Source organism: Triticum urartu, chromosome 5 (genome assembly GCF_003073215.2).
Source record: "Triticum urartu cultivar G1812 chromosome 5, Tu2.1, whole genome shotgun sequence".
NCBI classification, from domain to species: Eukaryota; Viridiplantae; Streptophyta; class Magnoliopsida; order Poales; family Poaceae; genus Triticum; species Triticum urartu.
Window position 1 is genome coordinate 301,969,827 of NC_053026.1, and position 15,806 is coordinate 301,985,632.

Here is a 15,806-nt window from a genome sequence, read left to right on the forward strand (position 1 = left end):
AAAGCATCAATCTTGACATGGAAGGAACATGCTATTTCCATTAAAAAGTGATTTTCTTGGTGGAAAAGATCCACAAATATTCTAGTGTGATGCTTAGGTGTAGCATGATGATAATTTGGAGGCATTTAACAACTCCCTGGCACCCCACTTCTTGTCCTTTGAACTGAAAGGATGTTTCACATGTTGGTGCATGTATTGTATGCCCCAGAATCATTTTCTTCAACTTCTACCTGCTAGCAAATCTATATCGTAACTGAGTGTACCGTAATCATCAGGCATGTTTTGTATCCTGAACAATCGACAAAGTTGTGAGGTTCAACATGTGTGGAAGATCTTGGGCGAGCAACATTGAGTGAGGTGGTGTAAATGATTGATTTAATTGGTGTGGTGGTGAGCTCAAATAGCTGAATGCAAATTATGATGCAGTAGTGTTGGGAACCAGCAAGCAGATGGTGACCACATGGCAAACATCAGTCGTCCAGTGATTTTAGATTTTAAACACTAGAGGCACTGATCAATGACCAAACTAAAAGGCAGCTTAAACTTCTTGATTGAAATAATCGAAGCAATGGCGCCATCAAGTTTAACAGATTGTCATATTTGTTGCAGAGCTTGATACAATGATCACTGCTTTTGTGATGGACCAAACTTAAATGATCCACCAAACTTGCCTGGGAGTGCTAGAATTGGTTCAGGGAGTTGCATATGGCTGTCAGTACCATCATGCCTTTAAGTAAGCTAGACCACACGGCATCATTTGAAGATAGTGCTTTACTGGAGCTTTGTTGCTAAAACCTCAACATCAATGAGGTAGGAAGCATTTGCATTGACTCATTGCAGCGGTCCACACAATTAACCATTTGCAACTAAGTACATTGCGGTTTATTAGCGAACAAAATCTTGTTGATGAGTAGTGCACAGTTGATGAGGATACGGCACCCGGACTCCGCAGGTCCAGGAAAGATAAGGAAGACCATCTCCTATTCGGCCGTGCCAACCACTCGGACCGAGCATATAAGGCGAGCTAGGGAAGGTACGACGGAGAGAACAAGATTCTACAGCCATCTAGATAGTGATTTATTCTAACATTTGCATTGACCCAGTAATAGTGCACCTCTTCTGATCAAACAGAATTCAGAGCTGAGAGCACTCGGCTTGGCAAAATGCAACATTAGCAGGTGGGTTTAAGGAAAAGGATGGTGATAACTTGAGGGTTGGGAGCTTCTACGATCTATTCATGCTTTTACAGAACTTTCCGGGACAATTTATTCGTGTGTTTCCGTCTGCATTCGCTGCTTTTATCTGAAAATAACTTGAGAAGTATCGTCTCAAAGTTATAGTACGGCAGGCTTCGAACAGGCGAACAACTAAATTCATTATAACTTGAGTTTCTTTCATGTGAGAAAAGGTCATACAGTACTTTTATTCTCTTCTGGCAATAATTTCAACCATGTGATGTTACAGGTGAAGTCCTTATCAAACGGTTACTTCTTGCAGAAACCTTTGTTATCTGCAGGAAATGCTTTCTGTTAGGTTGCTTGAGTTGACAGACAAGTGTGCACAGTGGCGGAGACAGGGGGGGACCAGCAGGGGCCCTGGCCCCCCCTAATACAACTGATTTAAGCCTAATATACATCTGAACAAGTGATTATTTGCTATGAAAATGGTGTATTATGGTGGGCTGGCCCTCCCTGACGAGGCTCAGCAACACTCGGCCCTCCTCATCCTTTTTTCCTGGCTCCGCCACTGAGTGTGTGCAGACAGCTCTAACAACCCAAGCCTTTTCCGACCAACAGAAAAAAGAACAAAGTTGTGTATTTTGACAAACTGCCATGTGTTTTTTTTTGTTTGAAAGATCCAGCAACTGCTGGCTTTTCAAACTGCCATGTTTTAGCCTGAAATACTACAGCACCTTCAGAAAGGCTCTTCAGCCTCTGTTGGAAAGAAAAGAAAGGCTCTTCAGTGGTTGGCTACGATTTCGGTAGTTCAGTTGCTGATTGATGGACAGTTCAGCTAATCGCTAATCATCGCATGGAATTTCCGGAGTCGCTTTATTGTTAACCGAGTCATGGTTAGCTAAAATAGGGACACATACATACAGTTACTGTTCAGGAGCATTCTTCCTTGTCAGTTCGTATATCAGCGCTACTACTTATTTCTTTACAGAGGGAGTATTCCGGTAACTTGGATTAATCAAGAGTAACAACATATTCAGGTATGGACAATGCCCAGATATACCAACTGACACCTGAAGTGATCTAAACGCTCTTATATTTTTTTATGGAGGGAGTACTCCCGCTATTAACGTTTACTATTTTATTATTCTAAACGTTTTTATATTAGTTTACGGAGGGAGTATTATTTACCAGACATTATTAGGTTATAGGAAGAGACTGTGAGGTTTACTGAAACCGCTTCTAATGTATTGAACTCAGTTAGAAATTGACATGACGAAGAAGCAGGCTGGGAGAGATTCAGAAGTATGATCAACAGTTTCTGTTCCCTGCTTCGCCGTGCAGCGCTGTAAGCCGATGTCCCCTCCTTTGCCGTGTGTTTTAGAGTTTGTACTCGTCTTAGAGCAACTTCAACAGTGGCTGCAAAAAACCCACGTGCGCAGTAAAAGAAGGTCTTAGCGTGCGCGGGGCAATTTTGCGAGCTCCAGCGATGGCGGGGAACTCAGGCGCGCAGAAAAAAATCACGCGCGTGAAAAAGTGGCCGCGCGCGCTAGTTTTGACACGCGCGTCCGGCGCGCTTTATAAATGCAGCGCCCGATGTAAAGATTGATGAAAACGTCTCAACCCCCGAACAAGGAGCCCGCAGGTGTATATATTGATGTATGCGTGAGATACAAGACATCCGGTTAGAGATGTAACCGGACAGGAGTATTACAGAGAGGGAGATCGAGATTACAGAGAGAGAGATCGAGATAGAGTCCAACAGGTTTAAACTAGAAGAAAATACTATCCCTAGCTATGTATATGTGCTACGCAAGTCACCTGTTGATGCACGCAATATGTATCGTTTAACACCCTCCCTTAATCTGAACTTCTCAAGTTTAGATTACGCTTGAACTCCTCAAATGATCTTGTAGCCAAGGCCTTCGTAAACCCATCTGCAACTTGGTCTTTTGAGTGAACAAATCGAATTTCCAACTCCTTATTAGCAACTCTTTCCCTCACAAAATGATAATCAATCTCAATATGTTTGGTTCTTACATGAAAGACAGGATTGACAGACAAGTATGTAGCACCAAGATTATCACACCAAAGGCATGGAGTTTGGGTATGAAATATTCCAAGTTCCTTAAGCATAGACTTTACCCAGATGATCTCTGTTGTTGCATTGGCCAGTGCTTTATACTCTGCCTCAGTGCTGGATCTGGAAACAGTAGCTTGTTTCTTTACACACCATGAGATCAAATTAGGACCAAAGAAAACTGCAAAACCACCAGTTGATCTTCTACCATCTAAGCAACCTGCCCAATCAGAATCAGAAAACGCACTAACAAGAGTAGATGATGACTTGCTGAAAGTGAGTCCAACACTCAAAGTATTTCTCACATATCTCAGTATACGTTTCGCTGCAGTCCAGTGTGCAGTAGTTGGTGCATGAAGATACTGACAAACCTTATTTACTGCAAAGGAAATATCTAGCCTAGTAAGAGTCAAGTATTGAAGCGCACCAACCAAGCTTCTATATTTGGAGCCATTCTCTTGACTCAAAGGCTCTCCTTCAGCAAGAGAAAGTTTCTCAGAACTGGACAATGGTGTTGGAGAAGGTTTGCAACCCTGCAATCCAACTCTGCTCAAAAGATCAGTTGCATATTTCTCTTGACCTCAACACCTAAAAAATAGTGCAAATCACCTAGATCTTTGAGAGCAAATTCTGAGTTTAAATCTGACAAGAGAGATTTCACTGCTTCTTCTGACGAGCTTGTAACAATAATGTCATCCACATAGATCAGCACAAAAATGGAAGTATTTGACTTATTGTAAATAAACAGTGATGTATCAGACTTAGAGGGAACAAAACCAAGCTGATACAACTTTGTACTCAATCGAGAATACCACGCTCTAGGAGCCTGTTTTAGTCCATAGAGAGACCTGTCAAGTCTGCAAACATAAGATGGTTTACTTTTATCTTCAAACCCAGGAGGTTGCTTCATATATACTTCCTCTTCTAGAACACCATGAAGAAACTCATTCTGCACATCTAGTTGTCTAAGACTCCATCCTTTTGATACAACAATAGACAACACAAGACGGATAGTGGCAGCCTTGACAACTGGACTAAAAGTATCCTCATAATCAATGCCATATCGTTGTTTGAAACCTTTAGCAACAAGCCTAGCTTTATATCGATCTATTGTCCCATCAGACTTTCTTTTTATCCTAAACACCCACTTGTAGTCAATCACATTTTTACCTAGACGTGACGGAACCAAATGCCATGTGTTATTTCTCTGAAGAGCCTGAAACTCGACATCCATAGCTTTCTTCCAGTCTGGATCATCAAGAGCCTCTTGATAGGTGTGTGGTTCTCCTGCGGAAACGGCTAAGCCAAATTTAATCTTATAATTTGTAGGTTGAATAACACCTGCTCGAAGACGTGTAAGTGGTGGTGTAGGAGCCTGTGTATGCATAGAGGATCCAGGTGCTGGAGAGTCAGCAGAGCCAGCGGCAGATGCACCGACAGGCTCCTGGATCGAGTAATCCAATCCCGAGGAGGCGGCTGGGCTATCCACGCCCGATGGATCTTCTGTGGTCGAGCGAATAGCCGGGGACGACGGAGCTGCCACAGAAGATCCGGGTGCAGTCGGCGCATCCGTCGCGGATCGGGAGCCAGGCGCAATCGCCCGCCTGACGTAGACGTAGGGGTCTGCCGCGAACCGCGCTGTCGGCTGGGCCCCCAGAGCTGATTGGTGCGGGACGTCCACAAGGGACGACACAACCGCAGACCGCCGCGTGGCGACACGAGACGGGGGCGAAGCAGACGTGCACGTGGGGCTGGCCGCCGCCTGACGAGGCGCTGATCCCCAAGCCGATCCAGTCGGCCCTGACGTAGTCAGGGACGCAGATCCCGAAGGAGACCGCACCAAATTTTCCGTGGCAGCCACAAAACGCATAGGTGCACCATTTTCTTCAAAAGTGGCATCGTTTTGACATGCGTTTTCAGCATTGTTTGTTCCTATAGCAATAGTCTCAGATAAAAGGTTAGAAGAGTTAGTCAATATTGGATAACTACAATCATCATTGCCCACACAAGCAACTCCAGATAAATTTGGAGGAAGGAGAAGAATCTCTTTTCGAAGTAGAGCACCGGCATTGGGGTGTAGTTTGGCAAAGGGAAACTGTGTTTCGTCAAACACGACATCACGGGAGATATACACACGACCGGAAGAAACATCAAGGCACTTGACACCCTTGTGTTGAGCACTATAGCCAAGGAAGACACATTGTTGAGATCAAAACATGAGTTTGCGAGTGTTGTAAGGACGAAGATTCGGCCAACAAGCACACCCAAAATACGAAGAGTAGAATAATCAGGTGTGACATGTAGAAGGCGTTCTGTGGGAGTTTCATTAGCTATTGTGCGACTAGGCCACATATTGATAAGATGAATGATACGTCTCCAACGTATCTATAATTTTTTATTGTTCCATGCTATTATATTATCAACCTTGGATGTTTTATATGCATTTATATGCTATTTTATATGATTTTTGGGACTAACCTATTAACCCAGAGCCCAGTGCCAGTTTCTGTTTTTTCCTTGTTTTAGAGTATCGCAGAAAAGGAAAATCAAACGGAGTCCAATTAACCTGAAACTTCACGGAACTTATTTTTGGAACGAAAGCAACCCGGGAGACTTGGAGTCCACGTCAAGGGAGCTTCGAGGAAGCCACGAGGTAGGGGGGCGCGCCCATCCCCCTGGGCGCGCCCTCCACCCTCGTGGGCCCCTCGTGGCTCCCCTGACGTACCTCTTCCTCCTATATATACCCATATACCCTAAAACGATCGGGGAGCACAATAGATCGGGAGTTCCGCCGCCAGAAGCCTCCGTAGCCACCGAAAGCCAATCTAGACCCGTTTCGGCACCCTGGCAGAGGGGGCAATCCTTCTCCGGTGGCCATCTTCATCATCCCGGTGCTCTCGATGACGAGGAGGGAGTAGTTCTCCCTCGGGGCTGAGGGTATGTACCAGTAGCTATGTGTTTGATCTCTCTCTCTCTCTCTCGTGTTCTTGAGGTGATACGATCTTGATGTATCGCGAGCTTTGCTATTATAGTTGGATCTTATGATATTTTCTCCCCCCTCTACTCTCTTATAATGGATTGAGTTTCCCCTTTGAAGTTATCTTATCGGATTGAGTTTTTAAAGATTTGAGAATACTTGATGTATGTCTTGCCGTGCGTATCTGTGGTGACAATGGGATATCACGTGATTCACTTGATGTATGTTTTGGTGATCAACTTGAGAGTTCCGCACATGAACCTATGCATAGGGATTGGCACATGTTTTCGTCGTGATTCTCCGGTAGAAACTTTGGGGCACTCTTTGAGGTTCTATGTGTTGGTTGAATAGATGAATCTGAGATTGTGTGATGCATATCGTATAATCATACCCACGGATACTTGAGGTGACATTGGAGTATCTAGGTGACATTAGGGTTTTGGTTGATTTGTGTCTTAAGGTGTTATTCTAGTACGAACTCTAGGGCTGTTTGTACACTTATAGGAATAGCCCAACGGATTGATTGAAAAGAATAACTTTGAGGTGGTTTCGTACCCTACCATAACTAGTAGAATGCCCGTGCGTTGCCACGGGCTTTTAGCTTGTTCCTGATTGTACGACATTGCCTCGGGACCCTTGTCTATGGATTCTTTCTGAACATCGACATAATCCATTTCTACCTCTCTTATACCTGCAAAAGTAAACATATATAGAAATACACCTTTTGTATTATCATGTGCAACATATATACAAGGAATAAAAATTATTTGTATGCATCTCATTGTGTAAAACTTGATGAGTTTCGAGTCTAGTTGATCGTAGGTAAGTCCGTGACTTTGTCATTCAACATTTTTTATGTCATATGTTTTTATCTCTAACCTTCAAAAGTAAACATATATTAAAAAATATAAAAGACAAAGTGTCATCTCACCGTACCATTGCTTGGCATCTTTTCTAAACTTTAGCAAATCTATGAAAAGGTCCTCACATACTCCGAGAGATGATGGCGTATTATATATCTGATTCGAAAATGAGACGATTATCACTACCTTGAAGGATGATGGTGTATTGAATTTCTTATTTGCGATTAGTGAAAGATGCATGTTGTTTTATGGCAAGTTTAACTCTCCTTATTCTTCAACCTCAACAAATATAATGTTCTAATGCCCAGAAGAAATATAAGGAGAAACACTCATTCATGAAACTTCTCCCAGTTAATTGTGGTATTCCCACTTGTTTCTACCAAATAATAATGCGGGCATACAAATTCTAGTAAGATAACTGTATGCTGATATATAGAGTAAAAAATGACAAAAAATGATGGTAGTTAAACAAACATTCTCTAATGACCATCATGCCACCCTGAGAAAACCTCTCTGCCGCATGCCTCCACTCTCAATCTAGCGCATGACTTTGACTTCCCAACAAACTTGCATTTGGAAATGGTGGTGAAATTACGAGTCTTGAGTTATTCATCTCTGACCATGCTATATACTCCCTCTGTTCCTAAATACTTGTCTTTCTAGGCATTTCAACAAGTGACCACATACGGTGCAAAATGAGTGAATCTACACTTTAAATATGTCTACATACATCCGTATGTAGTAATCATTTAAAATGTCTAGAAAGACAAATATTTAGGAACGGAGGGAGTAATGTTTAATGCATGTGCATTGCCATGGAATAAACAAAACTACAAACCCAAATGTATGTCGTTCATGATGGCATAAGGTTCTATTTACATAGGGACACATACCATTATCTCATTTGTTTTTATGTGTGACAATCATCATGTCTCCTTACAAACCAACTCCTTGTAAACAAGGCAACCCTTCCAACCCTCAACTTCCTCACTTCACCCGCTTGCTCTCCATCATTTTAGCTTCAAAAGTCTTATCATTTCGTGAAATATGATACTGTGTTGTATCTCTGATTCTAAAATGAAATGTGCCTCACTTGTCGTGAGAGATGTCATATTACATGTATTATTTACAAGATGCCTATAGCGCAATGACAGTATTGCTCTCTCTTATTATTCGCCGGCAAGAAAGATAATATTTCTGTGCTTGCAAGAAATGTGAAGGGAAATTTTTTGTGTATATACGAAAAATCTAACTGAAACAAAGGCCTGCTTAACTAAAATATGTGTACATTAGTCCTAGGTGGGTGTTGACTTAACCGACAACCTGGTCCATCTCCACGGTGGCCTCCTCGTGGTGGTTCAATAGCGAAGTTGTAGTCCTTAACCCATGCGCTAGAACCGGATAGCTGCCTTGGGAGAGACAAATATATCATTATGTGGTTACTTTCTCTTTTAGTTTGTAAGTATATACATGGTAGAATCTGAATAATTTATATTAGCTTGAACCAGAATTTCTTTTTACTACAATTGCAGGCTGCAGAAGTGATTTAATCTAACTATGGAGAGCATTCATATGTTTGCGTATCATTCTAATAATCATTAAGAAATTGTTATCAAACTATGCAATAAAGGAACTGATCCAAAATAGAAGCCTTCACTTGTTACTCCTAAGTCCTAACCATTTAAAAAAAGAAAGAGTGCATCAAATTATTTAATAGTGTGTGAGCCAATTCCCTAATTTTCTAAAAGAGAAAGGCTTGCACTTCTCAGTATTCGTAATTTCAAGATATGGAAACCTTACACGTGTTTCCAAATTCAATAACAAAAGGATGAACAATATGCAAATGTCAGTAAACAAATGAACTTTAGTTCATGACAGTCTGCTCCTACCAACCTTGCTTCGAGGGTTGCCACCCCTCCCACCACACACCTCCCCATCCCCCTCTGATTTTTTTTTGTTTTCTACCCTCCCCTTGGGCAAAAGAAAACGCTTTAACCCTGCATGTTCACCACTTCTGCCGGAAATAATAAACACACAAGGAAGCCCTCGGCCAACCCGGAAAGGACATCTTGCCTCGGACGCACTCCGAAGGCGAGCTCGTCCAATCTTGCCGCTGCTCCGTCTCCTCGGCTGCCATTCACCTCCCAATCATCCCTTGCCACCCACCTCCCCCATCCCCGCGCCGCTTTCGTCGACAGCCAACCGTTGCCGCTGCCTTCATCCAGGTTACTTTCCTCGCTGTCACCGCAACATGATGCCTCGCCATCATCTGCATGCCCCCATGGGTTGCATCCATTGATTAAATAGCAGGATCTACAAAGTGGTTATACACTCAAAAACTAAGCAAGCAAGATCAGTGTAAACCAAACCAGATTAAGCAAACTGAACCACATACAACACCCAGGCAAAGAAGAGTACCTCTGCATCAGTTCCAAAGCGAGTCACGCGATAGAGAACAAATAGATTTCCCATCAGATGAGTAGACAATGTTGCAAACCTCCCCAAACCATTCCGCAAAGGGTTACCAAATGGTGGAAGGAAAATTGGAAAAACATTTTATGCCCTCCTAGAAAGGACATGCCAGCAGAACGCATAAAAAGTGAGGTCACAAATACACAAGATTAAAATAAATATACAGCCTGTGTGTTCATGATCATGTTAACTGAAGCAATTTTGAACAATAAACAGAAAAATGACGGGTTAAATAGTCTTCCAAGCAGGGTTCTAAGGTTCTCAGAAGGACAAACAAAAATCAAGAGATGTGATGTTAAGTTTAGTTATCTGATAGGAAATACTCTCCAATAATATTATTACAGTTATCAGTTATCAGCCATGTGCTAACTAATATATATTGAGCTTGCTATGTTGTGTTAAAATAAAATAAACCGGTCTTTTCTCTGTCCCGCAAAAGGCCAGTCTTTTGCCATCCTCAAACAAGTTTGTGACAGGACTATGGTTGCACTTCACATACACCAAGTAACAAAGAAATAGTTTCAACTTAAAGAAAAAGAGATTAGTAAGAAGGATATATGTTCTCATTGTGCATATGGCTGAGCATCATAAATCAAAGAATTGAATCTCAAGATGCAACTTTTATCACCTTCAGGTATGAGTATCAATGCGCAGGTAGGTACTGCAGGTTTTAACATGATTCGTGCACACTAATTAGACATCTTTTTAGATGGTCAGTACTGAAGCAGTACTTTCTTTTGATGTATACTTACCTGCTCCTCCAACTTGCAGTACTGAAGCATGTACAAAACTAATTTGACATCTTTTTAGATGGCCAGTTCCTTCTGACTTGCACTTATACATGGTGTCATTTATGTCAGAATAATGTACATGGCAGCTGACCAAGTATAGTCTCAAGTAATAGGACTACAAGTAGTCGAGCAACTGACTGAGTATAATATTCAAATGTTGCAGACTTGGTTTGCCTACAAAAAAGACAGTAAAACATATATAAATGCCAATTGCATGATTTATTCCAAATTTATAATTACAAGATGCAACAATGGATATAACCTTGCGCGGCGGCGGAGCTCCCTGATCCTCATCTCCATGCATGGCGGCGGGGCTCCTTGGAGCCGACGAGTGTGGGGGAGGAGCTCCCTGCTCCTCTCCTCTGTTTTTGGGGGTGAGACCGCAAGACGAACCAGTACATTTTGCAGAGGGTGAGCATTTCCCTACTTTTCTCATAGTAGTATTGAATAACGGGTGGAATTCATTCCTGAAAAACATCAAACTGCCACCGAATGGTGTCCATGTGTCATCATCTATTCCCCGAAGACAACGAAATTGGGTGACATGCAATGAGACAAGACAAGTAGGGTCTAATTAATCAAAAGCCCACACCTGATTTCCACGAAGAATATGCCGCTGTCTCTTCCCTCGAGCCATCAATTAATAGTAAAAACTCATGGTCAATTTTAATTTGTTAAACAAATGCACATGTGTGAAGCTATGGGCTACAACCGCTTCGACCTGATGTTCTTAATTATTTGTTTCATTCACTTATATGCGTTACAGCCCATTGCAGTTTCCATCAGACCTCATAAAAGAAGTACAACAAGATTCAATGTTGATTATTCAAATCACAAAAAATATTTTGATATATTTTAGGTATGCAACAGATCACATCATCAGAATGCTAAACAGTATGAAGAAATACGAGCAACCAATTTCAGTTACAAGAAAAGACCGATTCAAATATCCACTTGAAACTCGCAAGAAAATAGTGATTCCTACAACATTATGGTTGCGTACCTCAGTAATTAGGTGCAGACTACATTCTAGGAAGTGGCATCATTCCGTAGCAGCAACATATATATGCAGCTTGCAAAATCAACATGCCTTCTAATGGCATTTTATTGGCCAGCAACTCCGACAGGATGATGCCAAAGCTGTAAACATCCACTTTGTTTGTGTAGTGATTTTTTAACCACGTTGAAGTGTGACAGTATTGTATAACTGGAACAATATAAGACAAAGCGTCAGGTTTTGGATTCACAGAAATCAGTGCTTAGCATCAGATTTCTCTTTGTAACAAGTAGAAGGTCCTCAAATCAATGAGTTCTAAAAACTTCAGCCAGGAAATTATCAAGAGGGCATACAAATCAAAGTATAATTTCAAGCATAAACTCGAGAAACTACAGCTAGAAACCATTTTGTTTTGGCTTCAGTTCATAAATTATTAATATTGACTATCAGTATCTAAAAAGAGTGATGTATAACCTCTGGCCATCCATCAGTATGTGTCAGTTTCAGTTGTCATCATTTCAGTCGTAGTTTCCTCTCGTGCAAGCCCAAAATCAGTAAGCTTCAGCTTCTTACAGAAAAGAGTGATGTATAACCTCTGTGGCCATCCATCAGTATGTCTCAGTTTCAGTTGTCATCATTTCAGTTGTAGTTTCCTCTCGTGCAAGCCCAAAATCAGTAAGCTTCAGCTTCTTACAGTTTGTACTAAGCAACAAATTATCTGCACACACAAAACTTTTATTAGGACACTGTAAAAGCATAAAAAGTGTGACAGAACAGCTTCGACAGAAAGGAACAAAACAACTACTGGAAGAACCTAGAAGGTAAAGCAAGTAGAACAAAATGGTAAGACCGAGAGGATGAAAGAAACACATCGTGAGTGAACCATGAACATGAATTAAAGCGGATACCATGGATATGAAACCAGGAACATTCAAGAATGGGATGTAGAAACATCTTACTGAAATTTTTAAATGATAAAGTGACCAGCTACTGAAAACCAAACAAGCTGAACCAAAAAGTAGAAACTCAAAACAATATCTTTGCAAGTAGCCACAATTGTAGTCTTAAAAATAGTAGCCACAATTGTAACCACAATGCTACATTTAACTGTGAAGCTCTAAAAGGTAGACTCAATGGAGGTAGCTTGGTCGGTTAATCACCATCATTTTATCTGTGTGAATATACTTGTGCCCTCTTCAGACAGACTTGAAAAAAATACTGCTACATTGACAAAAGTTGTTGGCAACTCAAACAAAAGCTCAATTATTTTCAAGAAAGACAGAGGCAGATCTCATAAAATATAAATCTCGCTGCAAAGCAGCACAGAGACTCGAGATTGCCAACATAACATGAGAAAACAATCATTGGTATGTATCTTTTTTTAACAAGGACGGTGTCTTGCTCGATTTCTTAAAAACACAAGCATGGTTTTCTCTCAGGCAGACACGGGAAATTTAACTTGATTCAAAGTATGCAACAAAGGAAAGGAAAATAAATTGCTCTGCATTGTCCAGTAGTCTTCATTTCAATACTTTAACTGTACGTAAGGTTATGTGCTAGCATAAAATGAGCTGGTTTTGTTTTTTGTGATGTTTGCTAATGCCAGGCACATTTCATGCGTGAGGAAACGAGTCCAGCCATCCGTTCATTCTGTGTTCTTTTGGGAATAACCTGGCATCAAATTCAAGTTTTCTTTAGAAAAAATAAAATCATTGCATAGTAAGTACAGTTCAGTACCAAGTATTAGCTAGACAGCTCCCCTGGTTATTTGTTCCAATTAATAACTGAAACTATAATAACTGAAACTATCATACAACATGGTAGGCAAAAACACTGTGTGTTAAACAATCGAACATCAGCCACGATTGATAGCATCTTACCTAAAGAAGTGGCAAGGACATCGTTGTGTGAACAATCTGACATCAGATCATCTGTACTTCGAGTCTGCGATGAACTAACTGACCAGTAAAACAACAATCTGGTCAAAGCCCATTCAAGCAATCAAGCTTTGTTCATGCCCTACAGCAAATCCAGAAGAAAAAAAGATCAGAGCCCACATTAGCCAAGGGAAAGAAATCAAGCACCTTTTAGACAGGTAATCACAGATTGACACTTTAGGGGCCTGGATGTACGTCATTTGGCGGATGATGTAGATTGCAGTCCATGCATTGGGGTTAACCTGACGGAAACACACATAAGTAATGAGTTCAGTGATCATCGCGAACAAGGTGGATTCTAAGTAATTTTAACAAATGGAACACAACTCGATCTTCTTGACCGAGGAGCATTTTCAGAAGAAATCATGGTATCCATACCTGAACAGTGTGCCTTGAAATTCCATCCACCAAGTTGTGGATCCACCTGCTTGCCTGGATGTACGTCATTTGGCGGATGATGTAGATTGCAGTCCATGCATTGGGGTTAACCTGACGGAAACACACATAAGTAATGAGTTCAGTGATCATCGCGAACAAGGTGGATTCTAAGTAATTTTAACAAATGGAACACAACTCGATCTTCTTGACCGAGGAGCATTTTCAGAAGAAATCATGGTATCCATACCTGAACAGTGTGCCTTGAAATTCCATCCACCAAGTTGTGGATCCACCTGCTTGCCTGGATGTACGTCATTTGGCGGATGATGTAGATTGCAGTCCATGCATTGGGGTTAACCTGACGGAAACACACATAAGTAATGAGTTCAGTGATCATCGCGAACAAGGTGGATTCTAAGTAATTTTAACAAATGGAACACAACTCGATCTTCTTGACCGAGGAGCATTTTCAGAAGAAATCATGGTATCCATACCTGAACAGTGTGCCTTGAAATTCCATCCACCAAGTTGTGGATCCACCTGCTTGCCGGTTACCATTTTCAGTTGGAAGTAGAATTTTCATATTTTTTTTCATGTTTTGCATTCAACCAATGCAATGCCTGCGCGGGTACTTCTGTTAGATCTCAATGTTTTCCGTCACAACAATCTGCATAATACACATAAGTACAAAATGTGAAGCAATAGTAGGACATCTAAAAATAATATTAGCAGTAGCACGAGTTGGCACACGCTCACAAAGCTAGCATCACACCTCTCTCTCTCTCTCTGTGTAGGCATTAGCAGCAGCAACATTAGACACCCTCCATTGGTAGAAGCAGCACATCAACGGCATCACCCAGTCACACACAAAAATCTCCCCATCTCTGCAATTGGGGGGGAGCGCATAAGGGGCCAGCAACAGCAAATCTGCCGCCAATTGTGCACAAATCCGGCTGCTGCTCCTCGTTGGCCACGCCCTACCCTGTTCGCCGGCGTCTGCTTCGTCCGTGAGGATCAGCGGCGGTGGCGGCGACCCTAGGGATCCGCGGCGGCGACTCCACACAAGCACCACCAGCCTGTAGTCCTGACCTGCCCTGGGATTTTGCGATGGCGCCGGCGACGGCGGCGGAGGCGGAGGCGGAGGCGGGGAACCATAGACAAAAGATTGAGGGAGGTCGACGGAGGAGTGGTGGGCCGGCGGACGGCGGTTGAGATGCAGGGGCGGTGGCAGGGAGCACGGGAGGCGGTGGTGGCATGCCGGAACCCTAAGCGGCGATCCGTTAGGAAATAGAGAGGGGCGGCTAGGACTGCAGGAAGGGGATCGTGGAGATACAGGGGGCGCTGGAGGCGCTCAAGGCCGCCGCCCCGCCGAGGTGGGAGGCGCCATCTAGATCGGGAAAAAGAGAGGAGAAGGGAGACGGTCGAGGGTCGACGGCTAGAGAGACCGGGATCGAGAGGAGCGGGTTTCGTGTGTTGGTGGGGTTAACCTACGAAAAAAACCGGACGAAAATTGACCGGTGGAGACTACCAACTGCTCCATTAGAAATAGAGATCTTTTCGTTCGTTTTCCATTATTAATGACTTTGGAGTGACTCTTTATTGCATGTTGAGGGATAGTTATGTAATCCAATTATGTTATTATTGTTAAGGGAATTTGCACTAGCGAAAGTATGAACCCTAGCCCTTGTTTCAACGCATTGCAATACCGTTTACGCTCACTTTTATCATTAGTTACTTTGCTGTTTTTATATTTTCAGATTACAAATATTTTTATCTACCATCCATATACCACTTGTATCACCATCTCTTCGCCGAACTAGTGCACCTATATAATCTATCATTGTATTGGATGTGTTGGGGACACAAGAGACTCTTTGTTATTTGGTTGCAGGGTTGCTTGAGAGAGACTATCTTCATCCTACGCCTCCTACAGATTGATAAACCTTAGGTCATCCACTTGAGGTAAATTTGCTACTGTCCTACAAACCTCTGCACTTGGAGGCCCAACAACATTTACAAGAAGAAGGTTGTGTAGTAGACATCAAGCTCTTTTCTGGCGCCGTTGTCGGGGAGGTTAGCGCTTGAAGGTATATCTTTAGATCTTGCAATCGAGTCTTTTAGTTTCTTATTTTAGCA

General features: G+C 42.2%; 1 long non-coding RNA gene across 14 annotated transcripts; it reads right to left on the bottom strand.

Annotated features, from left to right (window-relative positions):
* Positions 1 to 8,832: 8,832 nt before the first annotated feature.
* Positions 8,833 to 15,125, bottom strand: LOC125508708. Of its 14 annotated transcripts, XR_007283732.1 has the most exons (12): positions 14,443 to 15,124; positions 14,165 to 14,337; positions 13,918 to 14,028; positions 13,671 to 13,781; positions 13,459 to 13,534; positions 13,236 to 13,374; positions 11,830 to 12,073; positions 10,621 to 11,565; positions 10,320 to 10,532; positions 10,196 to 10,228; positions 9,514 to 9,661; positions 8,833 to 9,364 (listed from the first exon to the last, which is right to left on the bottom strand). It is a non-coding gene; the product is annotated as an uncharacterized LOC125508708 (long non-coding RNA). The 14 variants fall into 14 exon arrangements; XR_007283729.1 differs by having other exon boundaries at positions 9,514 to 10,532; positions 10,621 to 10,840; positions 10,951 to 11,565; positions 14,443 to 15,125; XR_007283727.1 differs by having other exon boundaries at positions 9,514 to 10,228; positions 14,443 to 15,125.
* Positions 15,126 to 15,806: the final 681 nt, after the last annotated feature.